Source organism: Macaca nemestrina, chromosome 8 (genome assembly GCF_043159975.1).
Source record: "Macaca nemestrina isolate mMacNem1 chromosome 8, mMacNem.hap1, whole genome shotgun sequence".
NCBI classification, from domain to species: Eukaryota; Metazoa; Chordata; class Mammalia; order Primates; family Cercopithecidae; genus Macaca; species Macaca nemestrina.
This window is the reverse complement of record NC_092132.1, coordinates 86888532-86905438: the sequence shown is the minus strand read 5'-3', so window position 1 is coordinate 86905438 and position 16907 is coordinate 86888532.

Sequence of the window (16907 nt, the reverse complement as noted above, 5' to 3'; positions counted from 1 at the left end):
CAATTACCCTGATTTGATCATTAAACATTGTATGCTTGTATTGAAACATCACAGGTACCCCATAAATATGTACATCTATCAAGTATCCATTTACCTTAAAAATAAATAAAAATGTTCTTAAAAAGAATTTAGCCTAATTCTTCATGGCCTTCATTGATGCAAAACTTTAATTTGCACTTTTATATAAATTAAAATGTTAATTACCTTACAACTTGCAAAAATTGTAATATAAATGAAAGTCTGCTTTTTAATTGAATGTCTTTTCCTTTTTTTTCATTGATAAATGTAATGTTAAACTATATTAAATGAGGTGAATAGATTTCCAACATAATCAAACATTTTCATACCAAGGGTTTCACAATCTAACAAATCTCTAATTTTTTAAAAGAAATTTGCCTTTTATAGCAGTCATCCTCAAAGTAGTCTGGATGCCCCTAAAAGGGCACATCATCCCCAAAGAGACACGATATTTATGATATAGTGTACTGGGTTAAATAGTGTCCCCATTCCCAAATTCGGGTCCTCCTGGAACCTCAGAATGTGACTTTATTTGTAATACAGATCTTTACAGATGTAATAAGGCGAAAGTGTGAAATGAGATCATCTTGGATTAGGGTGGATCCTGAATCCCATGAGTGTTCTTATAGAGTCAGAAAAGGAGAAACCACAGGGAAACAAAGAAGGCAATGTGAACACAGGCAGGGACTGCAGCGACGTGTCTACAGGGGAAGGGGTGCCAAGGATGGCTGGTGACACCTGAAGCTCAGAGAGAGCCGTGGAATGACTCACACTCAGGGATGTCAGAGGGGACCAACCCTGCCCACGCCTCAGCTTTAGATTTCCGGCCTCCAGAACCATGTCAATAAGTTTCCCAGTTTGCAGTAATTTGTCATGGCAGCCCTAAAACATGAATACGTATGGAGACAAAAATTGGAGGCCCCAGCATATGCCAACAGCCTTGTCCCCTTCTTCCCCTGAGGCTTCTCAGGTATTTGCATCTGGAGCTTTGGGCCTCTGGAAGCTCCATGGGCCCAGGCCCACCAGGGAGTTGGAGGCCTATCTGCAGAAGCCAGTGCCAGGACCACAGAGGTCTCAGTCATGCTGCCCTCCTGCTCCTCCCCATCTTCTCTGGGCCTGCACCAGGCCTCGCCATGGTCAGATGTCTCCAAAATGCCCCAGCCTGGAGGCTGCAACTTGGGAGCCTCGGGTGCCCCTTGCACTGAGGGAACAGGGACCTGTAGGGCCCTGTGACTCTTCTGTGACACTCAGTAGTTATTTATGGCATGTGGGCTTGGCGTGCCCTGCACAGAGAGAGAGAGGATCCTATTTTTACTTTATTCAGTCTTATACTGATTGAATAATTTTAACCATCACCATGTATTTCATAGCTTGAAAAAACTAGTTTACATATAATATAAAAAATTAAAAAGATATGTCACATTTCAAGGGGGAAGAATGTCTCTTTCTTCTGTATTCTCGTGTCCCCATTCCCTGACTTCCCTGGATGTCCCACACCATCCCTGCTCTCCCCTTCCTCCTGGAGCCCTTGGGCTGCTGGCCCTTCCACAGCAGAGAAGCTAAGCTAGAGGATGTGCTGTACTAGCAGTTTACAGTGTGGAGAAAACAGCAAGGAGTTTTGGCCAGTCTGTCTCTTTCACGCAACTAGGTGGCCAACCTTGGCCAACACTCCACTGCTCTAAGCACGTTTCCAAGTGTGGACATCGTGGGGATGATGCTACTCACCTTACAACGATGCTGTGAGAATCTGATGGCACGACGCATGCACATGTGCCTGACACTAAGGGGGAAGTTCGCGTGTGCTTACAGGACAGGCAGGGACTGGAACTCGCAAGTGGAAAGATGTCAGAAAGTAGAAGGTGCTGTGACTACACCTCTGCTTCTCCCTGGAGGTCTGCTCCCTTTATCTCTCTCTGTCCAGCAGTCCTTTGGGACTTCATGTCTCCATGGCAGAAAATGTCTGCCTCATGGCTTGCATGTTCCCATTCCAGCTTCTGAGACATTGTCTATCTGACACATCTGAATCTTAACTCCATATTCTGGGAGAGAGAACCAGACTGGCCAAGCTTGGGTGACAACCACCACACATTGATCCGTATTCAGGAGGCAGGGTCCTATGCATGGCTGCCATAACCTATCTCCAGGTGGGATGTGATCCTTGGGAAGGGGAGATGGTTTATGAACTAGGAGGCACCCCAAAACTGAGCTCTGTTACTGTGCTATCTGGTAGCATGCCTGATATTTCTGTTTCTTCCTCACCTGTTACATAAAAGAATTGCACTATGATTGCTGAAGTTTCCTTCAATTCTAAAAGTCTATGGCCCGATGATTCAACCAAAGGAATTTTAGGAAGCATAGCTGATCAGCAGAGGCTGAAGGTTGGGAGAATGGAGATGCTAAGACCTAGCATTCTTTGAATGACACAATAGCCACCCTATGAATGACAAAGTAGCCATCCTATTCTATCTGTACATAAAATCAGTCTCTCCTGAAGAAAAACAAGCCAAAGCACATTTGCTCAAGGATCCAAATAACCTTAAGAAATACGTAGATATGTATCCCCAAGGTCTTCCTGTACTGCAGGAGTTGGAGCTTAGCATCTCTCAATCAACCAAATATCCATGATGTCTATTCATGTGTGCTTAGGACTGGGCTAGGGGTAGTGATTCAAAAGGAATTTAATTTCTATAATATAAAAATATTTACACAGTATCACTTCTTTAACAGCAATTATATTTCTAAAAACATGCATAAATCAATCTTTATAAATATGTTTATATTATATATAAACATGCTATACAATGTTTTTAATTTATAAGGCCCATAGAAAATATCCTTTTGAAAGTAAAAGATCCTCCTGAAATTACACATAATTATTTCCTTATTCATCTCTTTTGTTTGTATGGACTTTAGTACTTAAGTATCCTTAAAGCAAAGAACCCTTAGAATATGTTTTTTGGAATGAATTACTACCTCCTGATCTCTCTGGGTGATACTCACAGTAACCAGTGATGCTCTTTGAAAATCTAGGTCTTGTGACTGGGCCAAAACAAAGGGAAATAGCCGTGACTGCCACTTCATAATACATCCACTTACAACCGGCCATATTTAGTTAATTACTTGTCTGCCTAAGGCTGTTACCCCATAGGGTGACCACTGTGCATATATCATTATGCTTTGTATGAAGGCACTCACTGATGCCTCTGCTGATGGCTAGTGAACAATGGGAGCCTGAAACCTAATTGATATCAAATTAATTCATATTACCTGGAAAAAATGAAAGAGAAACACTTAAGAAATCAGAAAAAGTGTCTTCCTTTTTTTCTGTACTATCAAAATCAAAAAAATATAGACAGGAATAATGTTGAGGCGGTTTAACCTTGGACATAGTTTTTCTTGGCTAAAGTCAGAGTCAAATGGCAGCAGGCCCAAGCCAGTCTCATCCAATTTCAAAGGCCAGATATATCATTATAATTAAGAATCAAATTAAGGCAAGTATCTCATTATTCACTCAAACATGGCCTGTTTTTTTTTTTTTTTTAATTTTATAAGACTAATGCTTCACTTGGACAATGACGAGTAAACTCCTGTGAAATGTGCATTCAGCTGTAAGGCTCACCTCTCTAGGCAGGGGAGCTCTGGCGTAAGAGTAGGGACTCAGGGTACAATTTCATTTGTTGCATTCTTGTTGTTCCTATTCACTGCCCTGCCTCTGGCTGGTCCTTACTTCTGAGGACAGTGAGTGGCTGTCTTTGTATTGAGGCTGAGGAAGAGGAGTGACGGGTGGAAACTGAGGGGGCCTTGGGAAAATGGAGAATCAAAAAGTCAGACATTCATTATACCTCCAGCGTTTCTACAAAGAGATGACGATGTAAAGAATCATCTGCCTACAATTTTCCATCAAATCACTTAATAAAATCAAAATCCAATTATGCTAGGTTCTTTAAAGATTGCTTTTAAATGTTGTTTCCTAGGCTGTTAGAAAATGAATGAAAACGGCAGCCAGAATTTCACATCAGCAGTCTCTCTCTCTCTCTCTCTCTCTCTCTCTCTGCCAAATTCAACTTTACATTTCTACATAACAGCAGTCACAGTCATATAGTCATTCCTCTACTAATGTATATTTTAGATAATACTGTATTTCTGCGGATTTCATCTTCTAGTGCCCAATAAAGATTAGAAGGAACCTGGGGCTGGGACTGAATTCTCAGGTCACATTACACTGGAACTCTGTGGCCTGGCGCTCCCTCTGGTGGAAATTTGCCACTTTGCAAATTTCCTTCTTTCTTTTTCTTTTTCTTTTTTTCTTTTTTTTTTTTTTAGTTGCAGGAGCATTTCATAGCCCAAGAAATATCTCGCAAAGCCAAGAACAATCAGGAAGTAATTTCAAAACATCCCTGCCTGGTCAAAAATGCATGTGTTCAATGACACTGAGTTGATTGTATTCACCAGAAGTCTAAGAGAATCTGTGAAGGAAAAAATGACTTCATAAAGCTGCAGGAAATGGCTCGTTTATAATAGTTGATTTTTAAAAAGATTGTTCTACATGGACACGTGCAGGGGAACAACAAACCCTGGGGCCCGGCGACAGGAGGGAGAGGATCAGGAAAATAACTAATGGATACTAGGCTTAATACCTGGGTACTGAAATAATCTGTACATCAAACCCCCATGACACATGTTTACCGCTGTAACAAACCTGCACCTCCTGCACATGTGCCCCTGAACTTAAAATAAAACTTAAAAGTAAATAAATAAATACAGTGTTAGTTCTGGTTCATAGAGGATGGGGAATTTAGATTTGAGAGTTGGGGAGGAAGAAATTTCAACCTTACCTTGGGACAGTATAGCACAGAACAGTAGGAACCACAGAGAAAATATATGTTGAAGAGAGAATATTCTAGTGAAATGCTTTGTGCAGTCTAACATGTTGAGCAGTTCCTGGCACCCTACAAGTCTTCAGCAGGTATGTGTAGGTCCTACCATGGAAAATGGCAGAGGCTTAATTCTATGTCTCATGTAATTTGAGGGGTTGCAATGTTCTGACCTGTGCTCTCCCAATATGTGGAAGTTCAACATAAGAATCCCTAATCCCAAAGGTGATGGTATTGGGAAGTGGGGTCTTTGGGAGGTAATTATGTTGTGAGAGTAGGGTCCTCATGATGGGATTAATGCCCTTATAAGAAGAGGCACCACCTCTCTCTCTGTCTCTCTCTTCCACTCCACCATGTAAGGGCACAGCAAAAAGGCAGCCATCAGCAAGCCAGGAAAAGGACCCTCACCCAATCCAACCATGCTGGCTGGCATGCTAATCTGGGACTTCCGGCCTCCAGAACTCTCAGTAAATCTTGCAGCTGTTAAAGCCACCCAGTGTGTGGTACTTTGCTGTGGTGGCGGACTTAGCCAGGGGCTGAAGAGGGTTGGCCGAAACACAGATCCAAAGGCTGAAAGGACAGGTGAATGCAGGAGACCCGTGTTACCATACAAAGCACCGTGGTCCTTCATCGGAGGGGTTTCAGAATCCAGAAAGCTTAAATATCTCTGGATCTGCACTATGGAAGCCGCTGAGAAAAGGCAAAAGCAATGCTATAGGTCACTGTTAAGCAATCTTTTTCACAAGAAGGTAACCACAGGAAATGACATGTATCCGGCTCGCTGACAGAAGTAATGTTAATAGCGTCTGGCCACCTTGTCCTTGCACTGCGTCTTAAGCGCTGAGAGGCAACACGTCAGCACAACCGCGGCTGACTCCACGCACACCAACAGGAGGTCCTGCAGTAGGTGGGCTGTGTGGGACTGGAGTGAGAGGAGCAGCAATAAGCCTCTGGGAAGCAGCCGGGTCTCAGGCCTGCGCCTGGCCTTGCTCGTCTTCTAAAATCCGCCTGTCTGTGCTCTCCTGTTCTGTACCATCCTGTCATACTGGAATCTAGTCCTGCATTGCCCTCTGCCTGGCTAATTTTCACAGGGCTTTTAAATTCCTTCAATGGCTGTATACTTAGATAGTGATGAATAGAAACGCTGCCATTCTGGTGTCTGTTACTTTTTCTTTGTTTTTATCCCTGCTCTATCTGGTAATTTTTCTATGTCTGAACACTTCACTGACACAGACAAAGACAGTAACACATTACACAACTGAGAACTGGGAAGTAAGCAAAAAGGGAAGAAAAATGCCTCTGAACAGCCAAAATAGATATTGCAAAGTCCATGTGTAAGATTGATGTGATGTTTGTATAACTCTGAAGCTGGGAACTGAGAACAATTCTAACTCCTTTTACTGCTATGACAGAAGGAAGACATTAGCGGTGTTAGAGATGAAAACAACAGTTTTCTGGGAATCTTTTAGGGATTACTACTCCCAATTTTGTAAGTATGGACTGTCCCCAACTTACCGTGTTTCACTTTCAACTTTACAACGTTATAATGCTACTTATACAACCATTCTGCTTTTCACTTTCAGTACAGTAGTCAATAAATTCCATGAGATATCCAACAACTTATTGTAAAATAGGCTTTGTGTTACATAATTTTGCCCAACTGCAGGCTAATTTAACTGTTCTGAGCTGGTCTAAGCTGTAATGTTCAGTAGACTAAGGGCATTCGATGCATATTTGACTTAAAATATTTTCATCTGATGATGGGTTTATTGGAACATAGCCCTGTTGTAAGTCCCAGAGCATCTGTAGTTTTTTCTTAGGCGCATTTTCTAGTCGGCCATGTAGTATCCTTGTTACAACTTCAGAGTAAGATGAAGTCCCAGGACCAGTGCTTCAGGACCACTGCAGGAAAAACTTTTAACATTCCCCAGCTCTGAATGTGTAGATTACACTGAAATCATTGTTGGTGCTACTGACATTTCCCATTCTACCTTCTAGAGCCCTTGGGAGGGCTGCACTTCCCTAATTCCATGATTATTAGGTATGCCCATGTGACTTGCTCTGGTCAAAAAATAAGAATGGAAGTAATGTGTCCCTTCCAGTCAAAAACGTCAAGGCCTCAGCATAATTTGCCAAATTTCACCCCCGTGTGGCGTCAGGGATTGTTCCTGGAGGGTGTAGGTGGTATCAGTCTCCATCTCTAAGTGAAGACAACATGGGACAGAGCTTCCCATCAATGTATCAGCATCCCTGTTGCTTGTAAGACACTGAGATTCATGGATTATTTGTTACCATACTATGCTTTCCTTACTGATACATATGCACACCCTAATTGCACATGGAGAAGAAGTCCAATATCACTCCTCAAAGGGTGTCTTATCTTCACATGGTCATGCAAACCTAGATTATCTAATACACAAAATTCAGTAAATTATAAGGCCCTTACTTCTGTAGGTAGATCTACTACATATCTTAAAAGAAAACAGCTGATGGCCAAAATGAATTTATAGAAACTATAACAGAAGGGAAAGAAATTATATCAATCAGTTTATCAGAAGCCCACAGACCTACATACCTTAGTGGACTCTAACATTATCCACGATTTTGGTGCACTGGTCTTGAACCATCCAACCCCCCAAATTTTCCCCAGTCAAATTTCTAATGGAAGTGGTTTTACTTTGTATCCCTTTATGCCAATGATGAAATTTCAGATTCAAGAATATGTAAATACCTAATCATGTTTTTGGAGATACTTTTTAAAAGATAATTCCACATGTTAGGAGTAGAAAGGGAAGCAAATCAAATGACAGGAAAATAGCAGTCTTTGCATTAATCCTAAAGTATATGTAATAAACATAAACCTAGAACTTACATATGCACTCTTCTGACATTTTTGAACATGTAGGAGGTGAGGTGCAAGTAAAAGAAGATGATGGCATTTGCTTTGGCATGAAGTCATGGTAGGGTTTTGAGAAAATATTTTTGTATTTCTGCAGAGTTGAGGCTTTCTGAATAAATTTTACTCAAAAATTTGGATCCCAAGTGTGTTAATCTGTTCTCACGCTGCTATAAAGAACTGCCCAAGACTGAATAATTTATAGAGAAAAGAGCTTTAATTGACTCACAATTCTGCAACACTGGGGAGACCTCAGGAAACTTAAAATAATGGTGGAGGGGAAGCAAATACATTCTTCTTCACATGGTGGCAGGAAGGAGAAGAATGAGTGCTGAGTGAAGAGGGAAGCCCCTTATAAAACCATCAGATCTCATGAGAACTCACTCACTGTCATGAGAACAGCATGAGCAGCATGAGGGTAACCACCCTGTGATTAAATTACCTCCCACTAGGTTATTCCCATGACACATGGGGATTATGGGGACTACAATTCTAGATGAAATTTGGGTGGGAACATAGCCAAACCATATCACTGAGCTAACAGTAAGTCTTGAGAAGTTAATTTATAACTCTGTAGTGAGAGGACTCCAGAGATTCTCATGGAATGTGTTTACATTTCAAGGGAAAGTGAGACCCAAGACCCTGGAGCCATCTCTAGGTCATGACAGAGACACCAGGGCTCCTGAGGCCCTTGAGAGATGTCTGTCTAGTCCAAAAGGTTAAAGTGAGAGCCCAGGACCCTTCCATCCCTTCTCCAGGGAACAAACATTTCTCTCCCTCCTTTCAAGATGGAAACAGGAGGTCCTGTACATAAGCAAAGAAAATCCATTTCCCCATCCCTCACCTATGGAGCATCTTGGGCCATCGGACACCTCAGGAGTAAGCATTGGTGTGTGTAGGGGAGGGGGCTGACACAATTATCATAATATAAGAAATAATAACTATTCTGCTTCTGATCCAGAACACTCCATATGTGGGTTCAGGATAAAATTATGAACGGATATGAAAAACCCAACACTCATCCTAGCAAAGCTAAGGCAAAATGTACCCAAACGCCATGCAGGGTTACTTGAGTGCTTAAGATCCTGATATGAGTGGCTGTAAATGTCCTAAACTCCTTTGGAGAGTCAAATATTCTTTTCAAGAGTTTGTGAACTGCCTGGGTGGGATGTGGAGACAGAAACATGGGTTATGTTCTCAGAGTGTCATTTGGCATGGGTTCCAGGCTCTACTGAAATTGTTTTCTACTCTACATACTACAGTTGTTGCTTTGTCGCCAGTCTAACTTTTGCTCACATGTGAAACTGAGTCCCTACACTTTTTTATGATGTAATTTGGTTGTATTTCCCTAGATAAAAATATCTTTGATGGCTGAAATGAAATACAACTGTATTTCTCTTTCACATAAGATTTGAAGCAGGACCATTCTTAGAAGGAAACTTATAGCCTTAAATGCATATAGGAGAAATGAAGAATGGCCGAAAAGTCAATAAATTAAGCATCTTTCTTAAGAAGTTAGAAAATAGTAAACTAAATGCAAAGAATGTAGAAGAAAGAAAAAAGAAAAAATTAATGAAACAAAAAGTAAACATATAATGGACAGAATAAACAAAGTCAAAATTTGCTTCCTTAAAAATAAATAATATTTATATAATTCTGGCAAAGCTAATATAGGGAAAAAGAAAGAAGACAGAATTAACCAAAATTGAGAATGAAAAAGGGGTATCATTATGGTTCTTACAGATAACATAAAGTCATAAGAGGATATTGTACCCATCTCATGAAAATAACACTTTCTAATACCCTGAAGCTGAATCTATTATTGTTTCAGAGGTAATCTTATATTCTAATAATTTTAAGATTTCCTATGTGCTACTTATAATTTTTCTAATGTAAAACTTATAAAAATACATTTTAACAAATTCAGTTTGGCTTAAAAGCATCTACTATGGGGTCACAAACCATTTTTGCTCATTCGAGTATAAGCAATAAAACAAAATTACTATAGGAACTATTGTTGGAGGTTGTGTTTACAAAAGTTACTCGTTCACCCATAAACAACAAAGACCATCTCAATTTCCCCGTCGCCGACCTATAGGTGACTGTCCAGAGTGCTATCTCAAGTATCTCCCAACCTAGAAAGAGCTTAACAACAAAGTTTAAATTATAAATAGAAGAGAATAAAATGATGATTAATAGGCAATTTATGGGGATAAAATAATTTCAGTGGGTTAAATTCTGGTACAAGGAAACAGAATGCATAGGTTTCATGATTAACCAAGCAAAGCATTTGAGTCAGGGGTGGATAATAATGCAGATGGGCTTAACTATAAAAACAAGAGATACAATTTGAGATTTAAAGAGAATATTCACAGATCCAAAGATAGAAAATATCATCCTGATAATAATTTAGGAGTAAATCTGGCACAATTCAACTAAAGCCCCGAATCCATGTGTCCCCCTCCATTCTCACTGTCACTGATCTTGTTTATGGCCTCATAGCTTTTACCCAGAAGTTGCCTCAGAATGTTCCACTGGCATCCACTGACTTCCAGTCTCCTACTCCCCTACTCCATCTGACATACCAAGTGTAATTGCTAAAATAAGCAGATAATATTTTCCTTGCATCAAAAATATTTTTCACAATGTCTAGAAATAAAGACCAAACTCCTTAGCATTGCATTTATGACCTGTCTTGATCAGTCCAAGTCCTTTTTCCACTGCATAGATCCTCCACTGAAGCCGAATCTTTTTACCATTCCCCAAACATGCTCCACACATTCTCCTCTTTGGAACTTTGCTATTGTCCCCTGTGCCTAGAAGGCCCTCATGCCATCTTTGTTTATTGAAATGTCCCAATCCTTTAATGGTCAGTTCAGATGCCTCCCTCTCTACTACCAACTCTCAATCAGAATTTCTCCCTTTTCATTTCTATAGTCCTTTTCTTAATAGTATCAAATTTAACTTTAGATTTTTACAAGCATTATTTCTATACAATGAGATTAGGAGTGTGAGAACAAATGCTAGATTATTTAATTTTGAGTCTCCCCACAGCACAAAACACATTTATTTAGGTAGATGAGTAATAAAGATTATTGCAGCTAAAATTTAGAAGTTTTCATACTTAATGAAATTTCACACAGTAAACTTCTAATCAGATAATAGAGCCTATCCTTCTGACTCAAGTGTAAGTGCCCTACAGACTCTTTCTGCCCAGGAGACTTGAGAGGAATAATTTCATTTAACCAGAAAGAGCCCATTCCTGCTTAGGCACCACAATTAGTGAACATGCTGCTGGTAAATTTCACCAGAATTTAGGCCTATTAATAACAACCTGTATCCTGTGCATCTTGAAGTTGGAAATAGATAACCAAGTGGATTTGAGAAAAAAATAAGAAATTTATGTTTAAAATTTAAACTCAAATACACTAAACATTGAAAATGAGCATACCCAACTAATTGCATATGAGTGTGTGTTATTTATTCAGCACATATTATCAAACCTCTATTATAAGCCAACCATTGGAGATACAGAGAGAATTAAACATAATCCTTGCTCTTTGAAAACTTCATAGTGTAGAGACACCAGACAACAAAACGTACACTGAAAAAATGTCTCACAAAAACTGTGTGGAAGTTCTGCAGTTACATAGCCAAGTTGCCTCAGGAAGGTGGTAAAGATTTGACAAAATATCACATTAGAATTCATGATCATGAAAGATGAATACACATGCTAACTGGGTATAAAGAGGACAAGAAAGTTTCATGCAAAGGAAACAGTAATGAAGTGTAAAATGACATGGTATATTTGCAAATCCATCAGTGGCTTCGAACACCTAAAGCACATGGGAAGGGAATGAGGTAAAGGTGGTAAAACAAAAAGTGTACAGATTAAGAAGAGCTTTATGTACCATAACAAGGAGTTGGTTTTTACCCTCCTCCAATTGGTGGGGTTATGGTCAGAGCAGCAACATCATAGTCTTTGTGCTTTTAAAAAATAGTTCTGAGAGTGATACAAAGAGCAGAATGAAAGCAGAGGCCCCAGTTGGGAGGCAGGGTGACAACCAAGGCAGGAAGTCTGAAGATCGTAAACTGTGCCAGGGGAGGCAAGAGTGAAGAGGAGAGTACAGATCGAACAGAGATTTTGGATGAAAAATGGAAGATCTGGTAAACAATAAACTATAAGGTTAAAGGCAAAAGAGGAATTTAAAATGACCCTGATTTCTAGCTGAAGCTAGGTGCTGATCTAATAAATTATAGAATGAAAAAGAAGTGGGTTTGCAGGACAAAAACAGAGGATTAGTTGGAGACACAAATGTTTTTGAGACATCCAAATGAAAATATCAGTTGAAAAGACAATTGGAAATGTAGATGTGGAATAACAGAGGGACCTGGGTATTGGAAGAAGAGATTTGGGAATCTTAGATACAGTCCATTCTCATTATTCGCAGATTCCATATTTGCATATTCACCTACTCACAAAATGTATTTGTAACCCCCAAACCAACACTTGCAGTGCTTTGTGATCAAGCCCAGACACAAAGGAGCAAAATATTTCTGTTGCCCTGTGAGCACATTCCCAACTGAGCTCAAACAAGGTGACACTCTGCCTTTTTATTTCAGCTTTTAAACTTTAAATAAGTGTCCTTGCACAGGCTATTTAGCACCATGTTTTTCACATGTTTGTGCTTTTTGTTGGTGATTTTGCTGTTTGAGATGGCCCCCAAGGGTAGTGCTGAAGTACTGTCTGGTGTTCCTAAGTACAAGAGGCTGTGATATGCCTTATGGAGAAAATGCATGTGTTCGATAAACTTCCTTCAAGCAGGAGTTATAGTGTTTGGTGGCTGTGAGTTCAATGTGAGTGGATCAATGATCATATTAAACATGGGGTCTTCAACAGAAATAGACATAAAACAAGGTTATGCATTGATCAGTTGGTGAAAATGTAAGAAGTTCACAGGAAACTACTCTCTATTTCTCCTAGCAGCAATGATTCAGTATTCAATAACTCATTGTTCTTGAAGACTTTAAAGAACATAACTACTGTAAACAATGAGAATTGACCGTGTGTAAATAGTAGGTATGAGAGCAGAAGATATTGAATAGCGAAGGCATATACACAGTGAGCAAGTAAGAGTGGCAAAGGCAGAGCCCTAAAGAACATCATTATTTAGAGGATGGATAGAAGATAAAATGTTAGAAGATAAAATGTTAGGAGAAGCTCAAAAGGAATGGTCAGGTAGGTAAGAAGAGCAATATTAAGAAGTATCATGAGGAAATTTCGGGAAAGGTACAATCACAGGAGTCAGAGGCTGCAAAAAGCTCCCAGGAGACACAGAGATGGTATGTTTTAACCAAAACAAAACAAAACAAAACAAAACAAAAAAAGCATACGCTTTTGAGTGTAATGCACCTGAATTTAGAATTTAGTTATGCTACTTAATAGCTGAGTGACATGAGGAAATCCATCTTATTTCTCTGGTCCTCAACTACTTCTGTAAGATGGAGACAATACCTATCCCAGAAAGTTGTTGTAGATTACATGAAATAATGTGCAATCCATGAAAATTACCAACTGTAAATATTCTATTTCTAGTTTTAGAATGAGATAAAAATGTTTTAAAGGATGAAACAAGGCCATTATGTATTACAGTGACCTCTGATCTTGGTCTCAGTGATGTCCAGCATATGTAAAATTACACAAATGTGAGTTTCATTCAGGTTGTGAAGTCAGAGCTGGATGTGGTTTAGAAGTGCAAGACAAATAGGCCTGTATTTTATATTGTCTGTGCTGTCTGTATCTAATGAAGATATCTATTGATAGATTTCATTTCTTGAGTTTCCATGAATGGAAAATAGGCTTTGGAGATAGTCAAATGTGGTTTGAGTTATGGATCTGATGTGGTTTGGATCTGTGCCCCTACCCAAATCTCAGATTGAAATGTAATCCCCAGTGCTAGAGGTGGGCCCTGGTGGGAGGTGATTGGACAACAGGGGCTCTTTCTAATGGTTGAGCACCATCCCCCCAGTGCTGTTCTTGTGATAGAGTTCTCACAAGATCTGATCGTTTAAAAGTGTATAGCATCTCCCCGCACTTCCTCCTGCTCCAGACATGTAAGATGTACCTACCTGCTTCTCTTCCCCTTTGCCTTCTGCCATAATTATAACTTTCCTGAGGCCTCTAGAAGCCAAGCAGAAGCTGCTCTGCTTCCTCTACAGCCTGACGAACGATAAGCCAATTAAACTCCTTTTCTTTATAAATTATCCAGTCTCAGGTATTCCTTTCGGCAGCGCAAGAACGGACCAATACAGGATCCCTACCACTTTCATTCATTCACTTACGCAAATAGTTATTAAAAGTACATATTATGATTCCAGGTTCTATGTTAAGGCACTAGAGATGAAGTCTTGGCCCACATACTCCATGAACTTAGTCTAATGGAAGGAGAAAATAAGTATAATAAAATGTTTAACATTAAGTTTCCAGTTTAAGCACCCCAAAATATATACGATAGGTCAAAATGGGTGTGAGAAAGATGCTCCTGGAGAATGTTTCATAGATGATGAATGTCATGATTTTTGAACTTCCTCACCCACTTTGAGAATAGAAAATAGAGAATCAAGGAGAGTGAGGTATATGGTCATAGTTCTTTGAAGAAGAATGGGGAAAGATGTCACTTTCATCATAAGCCAAAAGAAAGGAGACTTCAAGGGGACCCACTTGAATGTTTGTTGATATTTTTGTTCACATTAACAAGATACACATAAGATGCAAGTGAAACACAAACATCCACAGTAACTCAACGACGTGAGCAACTTCTTCCAGAATCAGCTAGTAATTTTCAAATACTAGAGGAAAATTTACATTTCTTTTCTTTTGCTATTCACAGCATAACAGCTTTAGGCACAGCATACTTTTAAGTCTTATATGCCTTATAAACATTTTCTCCAACAGATCCTTAAATCTACAGTGGACAATCAACAAAACAGAAATTGAACTTTTATTTATAGCACTTACCAATTTCTGAGGTGGGAATACTTACACCATGGTAGACTTCAAGCTACTAACATGTTGTCACTGAATGTGAATTGGGAAGAGGTATGCAATAGCATCTCCACCATATAAATCCAATAGATGCAAATCCCCTCAGGAGCATAGATAATAGCAAAATGTATTCAAATAACTAGGAAATGATGAGATTTGAATATTTATTGCATGAGTTTTTAGTATAATTTAGTTGCAAATTTACATTATTTAATTTTTAATAATCCCTGTTTAACAACTACCTTGCAAAATTCCTAAAAATTTCACATTAGGCTCTCATAAGGCAGTGCACGGCAACTTCTGCACATCATTGACATTAAGTTCATTGAATATGTAGCCTTCACTGTCCTATTTGTCACTCTGAAACTAGTAAAATATGGATTTTCTTCACTAACTATGAAATTGGTGATAACTTTTGGGACAGCATCTCCTTTTCCTTTAATCCAGTGGATACTTTTTAGTTCTAATCTTTCTTGATTATCTGTGGTAAATGACATCATTGGTCTTCCTGTTGAAACTGCCTCATCACGAGTTTTTCCAGTCTCTTGTGTTCCTCTCACCTCTCTATTACTCAGGGCTACATGGAAAGCTTTCCTTTTTCCACTGAGTTCTTCGATGTTGGTGTTTCTGAGAGTTCTTAATCCTCGTATCTTCTCACATTTCACGCTGCTCCTGCGAAGCCTTATCTACTCTGCTATCATTTACATACAGTCAACACCCAAATCTGTATCTCCAAACCAAAATTCTTGCCTAATCTTCTAATCTTTAGACCCACATTTGCAATTGCTCTATGATGCATTTTGACCAGAGTGTTTCACATACATTTTGAACTCAAAATGTCCATAACAAACTTGTTTATTTCCTTTGAAATTTGCTTTCCCCTTTCAACTCAATAATTTACAAGCAGCACCATTTACCAAATCACCTAGCCAAATCCCCAGATGTCATTTTTTATCCCTCTTTTTTTCATGTATTCCACATTGAAGACTCCAGTTCCTGTTGGTTTCGATGTTAATATTTCTACCAAGTATTGCTTCTTTCTATTCTCACTGCCACTGATAAAACTTGAGTCCTAATTACTTCTAACTGTTGTAATAATCTATTCCCTAACTTCGACTCATCATACACATTGATGCATCTGTAATCTTTGTAAATCACAAATCCTTTAATGGCTCCCAGTTGCCTTAGAGCAGCGGCTCTCAAACATAGCTGCACAACAGAATCAGCTGAGCAAGAATTTTGTTCAATCAAGTTTATAAATGAATAATTTACATATAATAAAATGCATGCATTTTAAGTGTATACAGTGTGTTTTTAACAAACGTATTAATATATACCTGTGTAACTACCACCACAATCAAGTTATAAAACACTTCTGTCACCTCAAAAAGTTCCTACATGTCCTACAATTGGGGAATTGAATCCTTACCCCAAAAGACAGTCAGCCCCAAGCTACCACCAGCTTTTAGTCATTAAAGGTGTTGCCTGTTCTAAAATTTCATGCACATTGAATCAGACAATATTTACTCTTTTGCACCTGGCTTTTTTTTTTACCCAAGATAGTATCTTTGAGATTCATTCAAGACATGTGAATCCATAATTTCTTCCTTTTTACTATTGAGTAGTATTCCATTGTATGAATTTTCGAAATTGTATCCATTCATTGGCTGATGGACATTTGGATTGTTTCCCATTTGCAGGCTATTACGGATAAAGCTTCTATGAACATTTGGGTAGAAATACTTTATAAATGTATACTTTCATCCCTCTTGGGTCAATATTTAGGAGTAGAATTGCTGGTTCTTATGATAACGGAATACTTAACACTAGAAGAAACTGACAACCTGTTTTCCAAAATGGCTGTACCATTCTAGGACCCACTAGCAGTGTATAAGAGTTCCATGCAGAAAGCCAGGGCAACAGCTACTCGGCAGGCTGAGGTGGGAGGATTGCTCAAACTAGAGAGGTTGAGGCTGCAGTGAGTTGTGATTGCACCACTGTACTTCAGCCTGGGCAACAGAGAGAAACCCTGCCTCAAAAAATAAATAAATAAAAATAAAGAACCTGGGTAAAC